This window comes from Lactuca virosa, chromosome 2 (assembly GCF_052849685.1).
Source record: "Lactuca virosa cultivar CGN04683 chromosome 2, Lactuca_virosa_CGN04683_v6, whole genome shotgun sequence".
Taxonomy (NCBI): Eukaryota; Viridiplantae; Streptophyta; class Magnoliopsida; order Asterales; family Asteraceae; genus Lactuca; species Lactuca virosa.
In genome coordinates, this window is record NC_136427.1 from 204181463 (window position 1) to 204194422 (window position 12960).

Here is a 12960-nt window from a genome sequence, read left to right on the forward strand (position 1 = left end):
AAATTTATAAACCCTTGAAGTTTTAAAATGTTTTAAAACACACCTTATATATATATTATAATTAAAAGTTTAATATTATATATGTATAAGAATATGGTCAGTCAAATCGCTAGTATGCCTCATTCACGAAGCTAATCTATAAGGGGGTATAAGGAAACTGTCTATAAAATGGTAGTTGAATGGGTGTCCACTCTCACCCACCGCTTCCTTGATTAGTGGAGGGTCGTTAGCAGAACGGATTTGATAGGACAACTACTTCTCATTAAAAGTATAATGATATTAAAGAAAGTACTAGAACATTATTTTCAAAATCCCAACTCTAGTTACTTTAGGAAAAATGTGAAAAGTATGCTAATCCATGAAATTGCACATTATGCTTTATTGGTCGTTAGTGGAGCGTGTGTGGTTAACCAGCACACTAAAAGGCACTAATAAAGAGTAGTAATGGGAATCTCACAATTGTCATTTTGATGGAGCGTGTGTGGTTTACCAGCACATCAATAGTTAATGATAAAGACAATGAGGTTACCAAGCACATTTGCATGGTTATTCACATCTTGTTTGTGATCCTCGGCATCCCAGTCACAAATAGAAGAGCATAATCTGAGATCAAAACATGCCATTGAATAGTTTCAATGTATCTCAAAAGAATTAGGAATTTCACTTCGTTTGTTTCGTCTAATGGTGGAATTGGTGAATCGTCATTCACATACCTTTATGAAATTTGCACTTGGATCTCGGCATCCCATTTCTAAGTTGTGAATCTTCATAGTTGGATCCTAACATTGATATTATATCTTTGGGTTATTTTATTAAGGTATCTTGAAATCTAACTAAAACTTTCTTTCTTTTCAGATGTCTACTCCTGGAAACACTTCTGCTTCGTCCTCCTCCAACCAAAACTTCTCTTTGCTCAATATCTGCTCCAAAGTCGTTATGGATGGCTCAAACTATAACGATTGGATGCGCAACATCAAGATGGCTCTTCGTTTCGAGAACAAAGAATATGTTCTTGAAAAGGAGCTCAAAGAGCTTGATGAGAATGAAGCTACTCCTGAAGATCTTGCTGCCTACAAGAAACATTACGATGATGCTACCAAAGTGGCATGCATCATGGTGGCAACTATGTCCCCATAACTGCAGAGGTACTATGAGGACTACTGGCCTTTCGAGATGAACAAGGACCTTATGGAAAAGTACCATAAGCGAGCGCGTCAAGAAAAGTTCGAAGTAGTCAAGTCACTCATGGCTTGCAAGATGAAAGATGGGGAGTCGGTTGTGTCACATGTGCAAAGAATGCAACGCTACATAGAGCGTTTGGTCAAGCTCAATATTCACTTTGATGAGGAATTGGCCATTGACATGGTCTTGAACTCACTTCCTGAATGTTATGGTCAGTTTATTCTAACTTACCATTTGAACAATACTGAGCAGACCTTGGCCCAATTGCACAACTTGTTGCAGACAGCTGAGGCAGGGATGAAGGGTAAAAGTATACCCTCCACACCTACGAGTGCCCCTGTTTTGGCTATTGGACAGGGAAAGGGGAAAAAGAGGAAAGGTCCTCCCAAGCAAAACTGGAAGAGCAAGGCTCAAGCTGGGTCATCTAGTAATGGCCCAAAGGCTAAGCCCAATGGTTCCACTCCCCATGTTTCTGATCCAAAAGAGGCAGTTTGCTTTTACTGCAACCAAAAGGGGCATTGGAAGAGATCTTGCCCACAATATCTGCAAGATATCAAGGATGGCAAAGTGAAGCCATCTTCGGCAGGTATTTACACTATTTCTGCTAATAACTCATTATCTTCTCGTTCATGGGTCCTTGATACAGGATGTGGTTTTCATATCTGTTCTGATTTGCAGGGTCTAAAGGAAAGTGAGGAGATAGAGCGAGGAAGGATAAACCTAATCATGGGAAACAGAAAGTCTTCACCAGTAACCACGATCGGAGTTTATCAGCTTCTGCTTAGTAATGATGTTAGATTAGATTTAATAAATTGTTGCTATTCGTCTGAGATGACGAGAAACATTATTTCATTTCATGCATTGTTCAGACAAGGTTTTACATATTCTTTTAATGATTTGAATGGTTCATAAGAATGGTGTTTTTATGTTTGAAGCTTTGCCTTGTAATGGTGTGTATGAAACAGTGACTTGTGTTGATAGCCTAGGAAATAGTGTACTTAATATTGACTTGTCTAATAGTGTAGACAAGGCATGCTTGTGGCATTGTCGTCTTGGACACATTAACAAGAAACGCATAGCCCAACTCCAAAAGGATGGAGTGTTGGAATCATTTGACCTAAAGTCAGATGATATGTGTGAATCTTGTCTTTTGGGAAAGATGACAAAATCACCATTCACAGGGTCTTGTGAAAGAGGTGAAGGTCTGTTGGATCTCATACACACAGATGTGTGTGGGCCCTTCAGATCAACCACAAGAGATGCTAATCGATTCTATGTGACTTTCACTGACGATTATAGCAGATATGGATATATCTACTTGATCAAGCATAAGTCAGAAACTTTTGAAAAGTTTAAAGAGTTTAAGCATGAAGTCGAAAATCAATTGGGCAGAAAGATAAAGATACTTAGATCCGATAGAGGCGGGGAGTATCTTAGTATCGAGTTTAACGACTATCTGAAAGAATGTGGGATAGTCTCACAATTGACTCCTCCTAGGACACCACAGTTAAATGGTGTAGCTGAGAGGCGCAATCGAACCTTGTTAGACATGGTTCGTTCTATGATGAGTCGGGCTTCGCTTCCTATTCACTTCTGGGGGTATGCCCTAGAGACAGCCGCCCACATCCTCAATCTTGTCCCTACAAAGAAGGTTGCCAAAACACCTCACGAAATGTGGACAGGGAAAGTTCCCTCGTTAGCACATATTAAAGTCTGGGGTTGTGAAGCTTTCGTAAGACGAGAGACTCACGACAAGCTAGTAGCTAGAAGTGAGAAATGTGTTTTCATTGGTTACCCAAAGCAGTCTTTTGGATATTTGTTCTAAAGGCCTAGTGAGAACGTGGTCTTTGTAGCACGAAGAGGAGTCTTTCTTGAAAGAGAGCTCATATTCAAAGAGGACAGTGGGAGCACTATTGACCTTGAAGAAATTCAAGAGTCAGCCAATGAAGGAACCTTAGATGACACTAGCACTCAACCAGAGGAAACAGTTCCTGTTGAACCAATTGATAACTCATTACCTCTTAGAAGATCCACTAGGGTGAATGTGCCACCTGAGTTGTATGGTTTTCATATTACTTCAGATGGTGACACATTCATAAGTGACATAACACTGGTAAACTTAGATGAACCAGTCACTTATAAGGAAGCAATGGCAGGCCCAGAGGCTTCCAAGTGGAAAGAGGCAATGGACAGCGAGATTAAGTCCATGTATGACAACCAAGTTTGGAATTTGGTTGATAGTGCACCAGGTCGCAAGACAGTTGGGTGCAAATGGATCTTAGAAGACAGACATGGATGGGAATGTGCACACATTCAAAGCTCGACTGGTTGCAAAAGGTTTCACTCAAACCCCAGGGGTTGACTATGATGAGACATTCTCACCAGTAGCTAAGATTAAATCTATTAGGATATTGCTCGCCATAGCTGCCTTTCATGATTATGAAATCTGGCAGATGGATGTCAAAACTGCTTTCCTTAATGGAAAGTTGGCTGAAGATGTTTGCATGAGTCAGCCAGAGGGTTTTGTTGATGCAAAGTTCCCCAATAGAGTGTGCAAGCTTGAGAAATCCATTTATGGATTGAAACAAGCATCTCGCAATTGGAATCTTTGCTTCCATGAGAAAGTCAAAGAGTTTGGTTTCTCTAGAAGTGAAGATGAGTTTTGTGTGTATATCAAGGCTAGTGGGAGTATAGTAACTTTTCTGGTGTTATATGTCGATGACATATTACTCATTGGTAACGACGTTCCAACCTTGAAAGAAGTTAAGTCTTGGCTTGGAAAGTGTTTTGCCATGAAAGACCTTGGAGAAGTTGCCTATATTCTTGGGATTAGAATATTGAGAGATAGAAAGAAGAGACTAATTGGACTTAGTCAGAGCACATACTTGGATAAGGTACTAAAGAGGTTTAGTATGGAAAATTCCAAGAAGGGAGAGCTACCTATCCAGAGCAATACCAAATTGAGTAAGACTCAATGCCCGAGTACAGATGTTGAAATAGATGACATGAGTCGTGTACCTTATGCTTCCGCTGTCGGATCGATCATGTACGCTATGACATGTACTCGCCCTGATATGGCATTTGCTTTGAGCCTGGTGAGTCGCTATCAGGGAAACCCAGGTAGAGCTCATTGGATAGCAGTTAAGAATATACTCAAGTATTTGCGAAGGACAAAGGACTGGGTTCTTGTGCTTGGTGGCAGTGATACTTTGAGAGTAGATGGTTACAGTGATGCCAGCTTTCAGACGGATAAAGATAACTTCCGTTCTCAATCAGGCTGGGTATTTTTACTGAATGGAGGAGCAGTTACTTGGAAAAGTTCCAAGCAAGATACGGTGGCTGATTCTACTTGTGAATCAGAGTACATAGCAGCGAGTGAAGCGTCGAAAGAAGCAGCTTGGTTGAGGAACTTCATCGGAGATCTCGGAGTTGTTCCAACCATCCAGGAGCCTATGGAACTGTTCTGCGATAATGAAGGAGCGGTTGCCTTGACAAAGGAACCGAGAGATCATGGTAAGACCAGACATATCGACAGAAAGTACCATTTCATCAGACATAGAGTAGAAGAAGGCCATCTTATAGTAAAGAGGGTGTCATCTGAAGATAACCCAGCATATCCTCTCACAAAGGGTCTGAGTAGGGCTAAGCATATTCAGCATGCTCGGAGCATAGGACTGAAAGACGATATTAGTTTTAGTAGTTAAATTAGTTTTTGAAACTTGTAACAAAGTAAATGTAATTGACTTTTGGTGATTAAATAATAAAGTATTATTTATAAGTTTGGCTACTACCTTTTGTCAATTGTTTATTATTGTGTTTCATTTTTGCATGTTTTACTTCCTGAATAATGAGATTATTCAAACTCCACAGTCGCTCGTACTCTTGGAAGTAAGTAGTGAATTAAGACTGTCATGAATTGGATTGCAGATTGTCTAAGGATAGACATGGCAATAGAATTGCTGCAATGTTCATGAGTACTCAGAAATTAAGATTTGAGTATTGGATAAACCCTCGCTCAGAGTATTACTTCATGGAATTCATCACGAGTAATACTGAGACGATAATATCTTGTAATCTTGAAACGAAGATATATGAGTTGTGATTTACAAGTCGGTCATACATTGGTGATACGAAAACGCATCAGTAACTTGGTGTTATAAAACGTATTGTCATGCATAATTTGATGAGTAAAAGATACAAGCATATGAGTCAACGTTTATTCGTTCCTTTTGCCCTAACAGGAAAAGCGATATTTGTGGGCCCCTCGATGATTTGGTGTTGACTTATGTGCTGGGCCCAGCCAGGACTAAATTGATGTGTTCGATTAGAAGTCCTACATCATCACAAATCAGGAATCGGGAAACATAGATTCTGGACAAACAGATTGATTACATTCCATGTCTTTTGTCTGGGGATATCAAGCAGAACGAAGGGTTATATGATCACTTATCTTAGGACACGTAACTGACTGGGTCAGAGTTCGACAGCAGCTTTTTGGAAGCGACAATTTGCTGGTCAAATTTAGAAGGCATACTAGCAATTATAGTTACAGACTTATCCAAGTGGGAGACTGTTGGATTAGGTGTCTAAGCCCATAACTATAATTGGTATGTACTTGAATTGATAGCAGCACAGTCCTTTTGGGTTGCCCTCAACCTAGCAACTGGACAAGGAAATTATGAAAGGAGAGATATTAATTTATAAGATTAATAAATTAATATATATATAATTGATTTATTAATATGTTAATGGATTAATATATTAATTAGAAATCATTATGTTTAATTAATTGTTAGCCAGAAATTAATCAGAATTGATTTTGGGGTTAAAAGAATTAATTATAAAGTGCAGGGACTAGTTTGCAATTAACTGATAGTTGAATGGAAGGATCCAGAACTCCCTTGGAAGGGGGTGGACGAAAACCCTAGGGGAAACCCTAGAGAATTCGTCCAAGGGGTCCAAGATAAGGCCTTGGGTCTTGCTTAGGCCCTAAGCAAAGGATAACTAGGGTTTTCCCTAAACCCTAGTTCCCTCAACTATTTAAGGAGCCTCCTGGCTCACATTTTAGGGTACTCATTCTTTGGAAGAATACCTTGGCCGAAATTGCATACTCCCTCCCCTCTCTCTTCTTCTACTTTCCTTCTTGCTAGTCATTGGGTGTGATTCCATTAGAGGCATTACACTTGTGGTGCTAAAGCTTCCAAGAAGATCAAGATCAAGATCAAGGGAATATCAATTGTTTGCTATAACAATTGAAAGGTATGTAAACCCTAAACCCTAGTTTGTTAATTTCGAAATTAGCCTCTCTCCTCTAGGGTTCTTGTTTTGCAATTCAAAGTTGTATGTTCAATAGTTAAAACATAGATCCAAAGTAGGTTGCATGTGAACTTAGGAATTGTACCTAAACTAAAATACTTAAATTATTAATTTAAATATTATATTACATGGTCAGCTTAAATATAAATTTTAGTTTAACTTAAACATCTCAAAAAATATTTTGTAAATAATTAAAAGTGATAAATTGTAATGTCTTTCTAATAATGATTATAATTTAATTAATAAGGTTAAATAAACATCAAACCTAAAGTGTAACCATAAATAAACTAAATTTCAAAATTAAAATAATATCTTTACTTCTACTTATAAAGTTATGACTTTAACTTTTAACATATTATACTTAATTTATTAAGATTAATATGTTATTGTATGTAAACCATTATCAGTTTAAAGATACAACTTTTGAACAGTTTGGATAAAATAATTAAATTATTAATTTAAATATAACATTACAGTGTCAACTTAAATATAAATTTTAGTTCCACTTAAAAAACTCAATGCATATTTTGTGAATAGTTAAAAGTGATAATATGTAGTGCTAAATGCAAAAACTAAATTGAAATCTCAATTTAACTAAAATATTTCCTAAAGATATTTTTATAATCGTTAAAAGTTTTCAAATAAGTAGTTTAAAATAACTTATAATAACAATAGTTAAAAATAACTCAATATAAATGATTATATTGTTACCTTTAAAATAAAAAAACAATGTTTGATGTTTTAAATAATTATAATGATAGAAATTAAAACGTTAAACAAATAAATTTTAAAAAATTAATTAACAATAACAACAAATATTAATTACATTAAACTATATATTATATTTACTTTTATTCATGAGTAGCTCACAGGTAAAAGCCATTCAAACGATTGAGATTATGCAGTTATAATAGATGTATATATTATCATATAATTCAAAATAGTCAATATATTATATCAATTTAGTATACAAATTATTATATCAAATTTAACAACAATGTTACTATTATATTTAAAAAAAATATTTATAAAGATTTCAACTATATAGGTCTGTCTGCGCAACGCGCAGGCATTCACCTAGTATTATAATAATTTTAAGTGTACGATAAAAAAAATATAAACAGTTGTGTTTGAATCAAATTGATTTAAAATTATTTTAAACTATATGTATTTTTAACTAATTTATAAATAATTTATTTGAATATTTTGTATTTCCTATATTATTATTAATATTAATATTAATATTAATATTAATATTATTATTATTATTATTATTATTATTATTATTATTACTTCAAATAACAATAATTTTTTAATATAATATAATCTATTCTTTAGTTTTACGTTATTTTAAACAATTATTATTTTTTACTTAATTAAAAACTACTTATTTGAAAACAAAATTACTAGTATATTTAAAAAAAACTATTGTACTTTTATTTTTGTCACTATGAAATATTGGAAGAGAATAAACGGTCCAAATAAAATGGTGATTTGAATTTCAAAACTATAGTAATTGTTATGTACTGCGATCAATCTTAAAAAAAATATGTTAAGAGTGGGTTAGGGAAGGATGAGTGTTACACTTGAGATATATTTTTATCACTTATATTTTCTTATGAAAATATTAATATTTGATTTATTTTACTTTTCCTTTACGATAAAGAACAAATAGTGAAAAAAGAAATTGACAAATGTAATAAGATAATAATTTATTTTTATTACTATAAAAACATTTAAAATGGATACATCCATATAAGTTTTGGTAGAACATAAAGAATTCATTTTTATAACACACATAATCATTGGTTTTCAACAATAAAGTCATATCATATTAAAAATAATTCATTCTAATTCATCATTATCACCAACTATTTGGAATAATTATTGTAAACTCCTTTCATCAAAATCAATTACAGTATAAAAAAATATATCGATGTTATTTACAACAAAGTAAGCGATTGAAACTAAGGTGTTGTTTGTTTTTCTTAAAAAACCTCTTCAAAACTCTTATTGTTGTGCGGCGCAGCACACGCGCAACACTTTTTGTCCCGCAACAGTTTGTTTTTCGGAAGTCTTCGGGGCTTAAAACCTCTGCCCGTGTGCTTCTTGGGGAAGCACTTGTTGTGCCTCTTCCCACCCCTTCAAACCTAAACCTAAAAAAATCCAACCCAAAAAAACAATCGACCGCTTTTTTTTTTCTTCCAAAAATCGAACGACGGGTGTTGTTAAACACACCCATTAAGTATATTTAATATTACGTTTATGGTCCTTTACTTATATACTATATTCTATTTTCATCACTTTAAAATTTAATACATTAAATTTATATCCCTTTAACTGTTATCTCCCATTTGATTTACATAAGTTAATTCATTTTAATGTTGTTTTTTAAATAAGTGTCTATTATTTCATTTTTCATTTTCTTTTTAAACAAGTGTCTATTATTTTGTTTTAATGATGAAGTAAAAAATAAAATGGAAAAATAGATTGTAACAAAAACATATAACATATTATATTTTATTACTTTTATTTTTGCAAAATGTTATTGTAAGACTAATTTGGTTATATGAAATTTATTTCAATGTTTTAAGACTATAATTATTAAATTTTTTGTGTTTAAAAACCATTTTCGGTTTATTAAATTTATTTATTTTAAATTTTTAATGTCTGCAGATGTTAACAAAAACAAACACGCTTCTTATTACAGTCTGCAGCCGTTTGGTCCACCTCTTTTGCTGCAGAGGTTTGCAGAGGTGGTCCACAGACTTTTTGAATTTTTGCTTCGGAAAAACAAACAACACCTAACATAATATATAATTTATAATAGCATAAAAAACATGTTGAATAATGTTTTCTTATACATAAAATATATTTTCTTAACATTAAAAGGAGAGACAATATAAAGATACATACATGTTAACAAAGTTAATTGCTCTAACTGATAAATAACTTGAATGTTGATTTACCAAAAGCTCATGAGAAGTAATTATCAGTCTCACTGCATCATCATGTAATTATAGAAAGATGCATAACACATAAACTTAAAAAATGATCTCAAGTATACCTTTACAAACATACCTAAATTTGAAGCTTGGTTAATATCTAAAACTTTACATACACCCAATTTGAGTTTACATGAATTTATATTTGGAAAAGTTACAATTGCTCTCTTACATCCATGGAACCACTCACATAACTCTTCAAACCCTACAAATATAATCCATCATTTTGTGTTAACATACATGCAATATGTAATCTATAAATTTCTTATATAGGCTAAATATTTCATTTAACTCATCAATTAAATAACATGATTTGAAGAGTTTTGGGAGTTACAAATCGTAATATTTCAACTAATCATAAATTAATTTGTATAAGTTGAATAGTATTGGAAGTTTCAAATGCATATGGTTCAAGGAAAAATGTTTGCTTTATAAGATATAGAGCTAGATAGATTGGACTTACTCAAATTGATCTTGTAACGACCCATATTTCTTTATGTTTTCAAAATTAGTTTTAAGTGTCTTTTATGAAAATTGAACTTTGCTCTATGTTAAAGGGTTCTTAGGGGGCTAAAAGTTTATTAAATGAACCTATATATGGATCTAAGGGGAATTTTAGCATACTTCGAGGGGCTAAAATGGAACTTATGACCTATTTAACGGATGCTAACCCTAGAATTCGGGTTTATTCCTCTATTTGCAACCAAAAAACATCGAGAGAGAGTGTTCCAAGTGAGGTTTCCATTCTTGAAGTTAAATGTTGATTCAAGTGAAGGAAATGTTGCATTTTTGTAGATTTTGGTGGTGTGGTGATTGGTTCATCTCTCATCATCTTGTTTCCTTAGCATCCTCTGAAGTTACACAATGTTAGTATTGATTCTCTAACCCCTATATCTCTGATTTAGTTCAGTAAAAACTAGTAGATAGTAAGTTTGTACACAAATAAGATGTTTTTAGTGTAACTGTGTTCAGTTTTAGTGCATGAACGATCTAGACCTCTATGGATTGTTCCCTATGATTAAAAATACCCTAAAGAGGGTTTGGTTGAGATTTGGAATGACTATGGTTCATAATTCCTACACATGAAATGTAACGGTTAACTCAGAGCGTCAATGCCTTGGATGTGATGCGTCGATGGGCTTTTCGTGATTGGCCTATACATTGTTGCATGAATGTGAAACGTCCATCCAATATAAAAAATGCATCCAATTGGTCGATCGTGACTGTAATTTGTGCAATGAACTCATGAAAACGACACATAAATCCCTAGTACACGACGCATATGTTGGTTTGGTCCCGTCCCATATCGACACGACACGACGCCCCCTTCTCGTGCATGTGTTGCGTCTTCATCATAATGTGGTATCGTTTTGTTGTTTGATGCTTGTTTTCTCATAGAATATTGTGTTGTTTAGGGTGTTATGTAGCTGTGTTGGGGGCTTGATTCACTTATTATTAAATACCTATCGGGACTTGATAGTTTTCTTAATATAGTACATAATCGAATACTACATCTCTGTAGTGGATTGTTGATGGAAATTAGGATATTGCTTATTTTTCTAATGATTGTGGTAATTGTGTGATAATATACTGACTGCATCTTGTGATTTTGTAACGCCCCAATTCTCAGGTATTGTTTAAATAAGAATTTAATTGGTTTCAAGGCCTACTCGACGAGTTGGTTGCCCTACTCGTCGAGTAGCAGCGGGTTGGTTCGCGTATTTAGTGGCCTACTCGCCGAGTCCAAGAAGGGACTCGACGAGTAGGAGCTGGCAGATGAAACCCTAAATCCCGGGGTTTTGCACCCTATGTAAAGAAGCATAAGCTTCCTTTGGCCTCTTTGCAGTCCATTGAGAGTCCAGAAGAACCCTAACTCGAGTGTGTGTGTATTCTTTGGAAATTTTAGCTTGGAGGAAGATTTTTGGTGAGGGAATCTCTTGGGAAGCAAGCTAGTTGAAGCAAGAGCTTGTGGGTTTTAAGTTCTGCATCAGAAAGGGCTCTCTTGAAGGTATTAAATCGTTTTTCCCTTGGCTCATTTTCTCCTAAACCCTTTTGTGCATAAGTTTAGGAAAGGATTCTTGTGTCTAAGTCAAGATCTGAAGTTGTAACTTCAGATCTGGACTCCCCTTGGCTTCTAGATTCATAAAGCCATCAGCCTTGTCTAGTATGAGCCTTCTCTTAAGGATGTTACTTCATTGCAAGCTTAGTTGTGCCATTTTAGGGTCTTAAAGCCTTGCATTCACGTAAAGTTTGCAACTTTACGTGATAAGCATGCCTAAGGAAGTTGGATCTGCAATTTGGGGCCTGGGCATGGCTTAGAAAGTGTCTGCATGGTTAAAGGGCTGACGAGACTCGGTGAGTCGCATAGTCAACTCGGCGAGTCATATGAAGATAGACATTGAACTCGACGAGTTGGATGAACAACTCGGCGAGTCCGATGAAGATTGCCGTAGACTCGACGAGTGGATGAACAACTCGGCGAGTCGGTTGAGGTTTCCCCAATTTATGTATGCGTGTGCAACCGTCGAGTCGCAAGAAGGAAAACTTGACGAGTGGCCTTAGAGTTCCAATCGCGAGCCTTAGAACTCGACGAGTCACTCCGGTGACTCGGCGAGTGGTCAGGTATTTCATGGAACTCGGCGAGTAGCTGAGGGTACTCGACGAGTTAGGGTCAACATGGACTGTTGACCTTGACCGATGACTTTGACTTTGACCAAAGGTTGACTAGTTGACTGATGGGGTACCCTGAGAGGTTGAGAACTTACAGTATGGTTATACTATGGTAATAGGTGGTGGAGTTTGTGGCAGTGATCCGAGGGTTGAAGTTTATCAACCGAGTCGACATCTGCAAGGTGAGTTATCCTCACTATATCGATAGGGTCTAAGGCACCAAGGCCGGCCCTTTAGTTGTTATTGTTATGGTATGCTACATGTGGTTATGACCTGTTAGATCGGAATCAGGATAGACAGTATGTTATGCTCTTATGATCCGTAGGGATTGATATGTTAGTGATCTGCTAGGTCGGTGCTCTAGTTGCGAGAGATTGCTATGATTGGTGATCAGTGAGATAGATATGTTTGATGCTAGTATATGCCAGTATATGTTAGCTATGCGCACATGGTTATTTGCTTGTTGCTTGGTTTGAGGCGGTCCTGCTTTGTGCTGAAGGGCAACATACCCTATGAACGGTCCGTGGAGACTGTAGGCCCACGTGGCGGTCCAGTTATGCCGAAGGCTCAGGACAGATTCAGATAGACTGTAGGCCCTGCAGGGCGATCCAGTCAGGCCGATGGCCCAGTATGCATGTTGTTGATTGTCTGTTACTGACATGGTATTATCGGTGCGGTATTGGTATTTTGGGGGTAGCTGACTAAGCCCTCGGGCTTACAGTTTTCAGTTTATTGTTTCAGGTACTTCAGGAGATCATGGCAAGGCGAAGGCGTGACCGTACCGCTC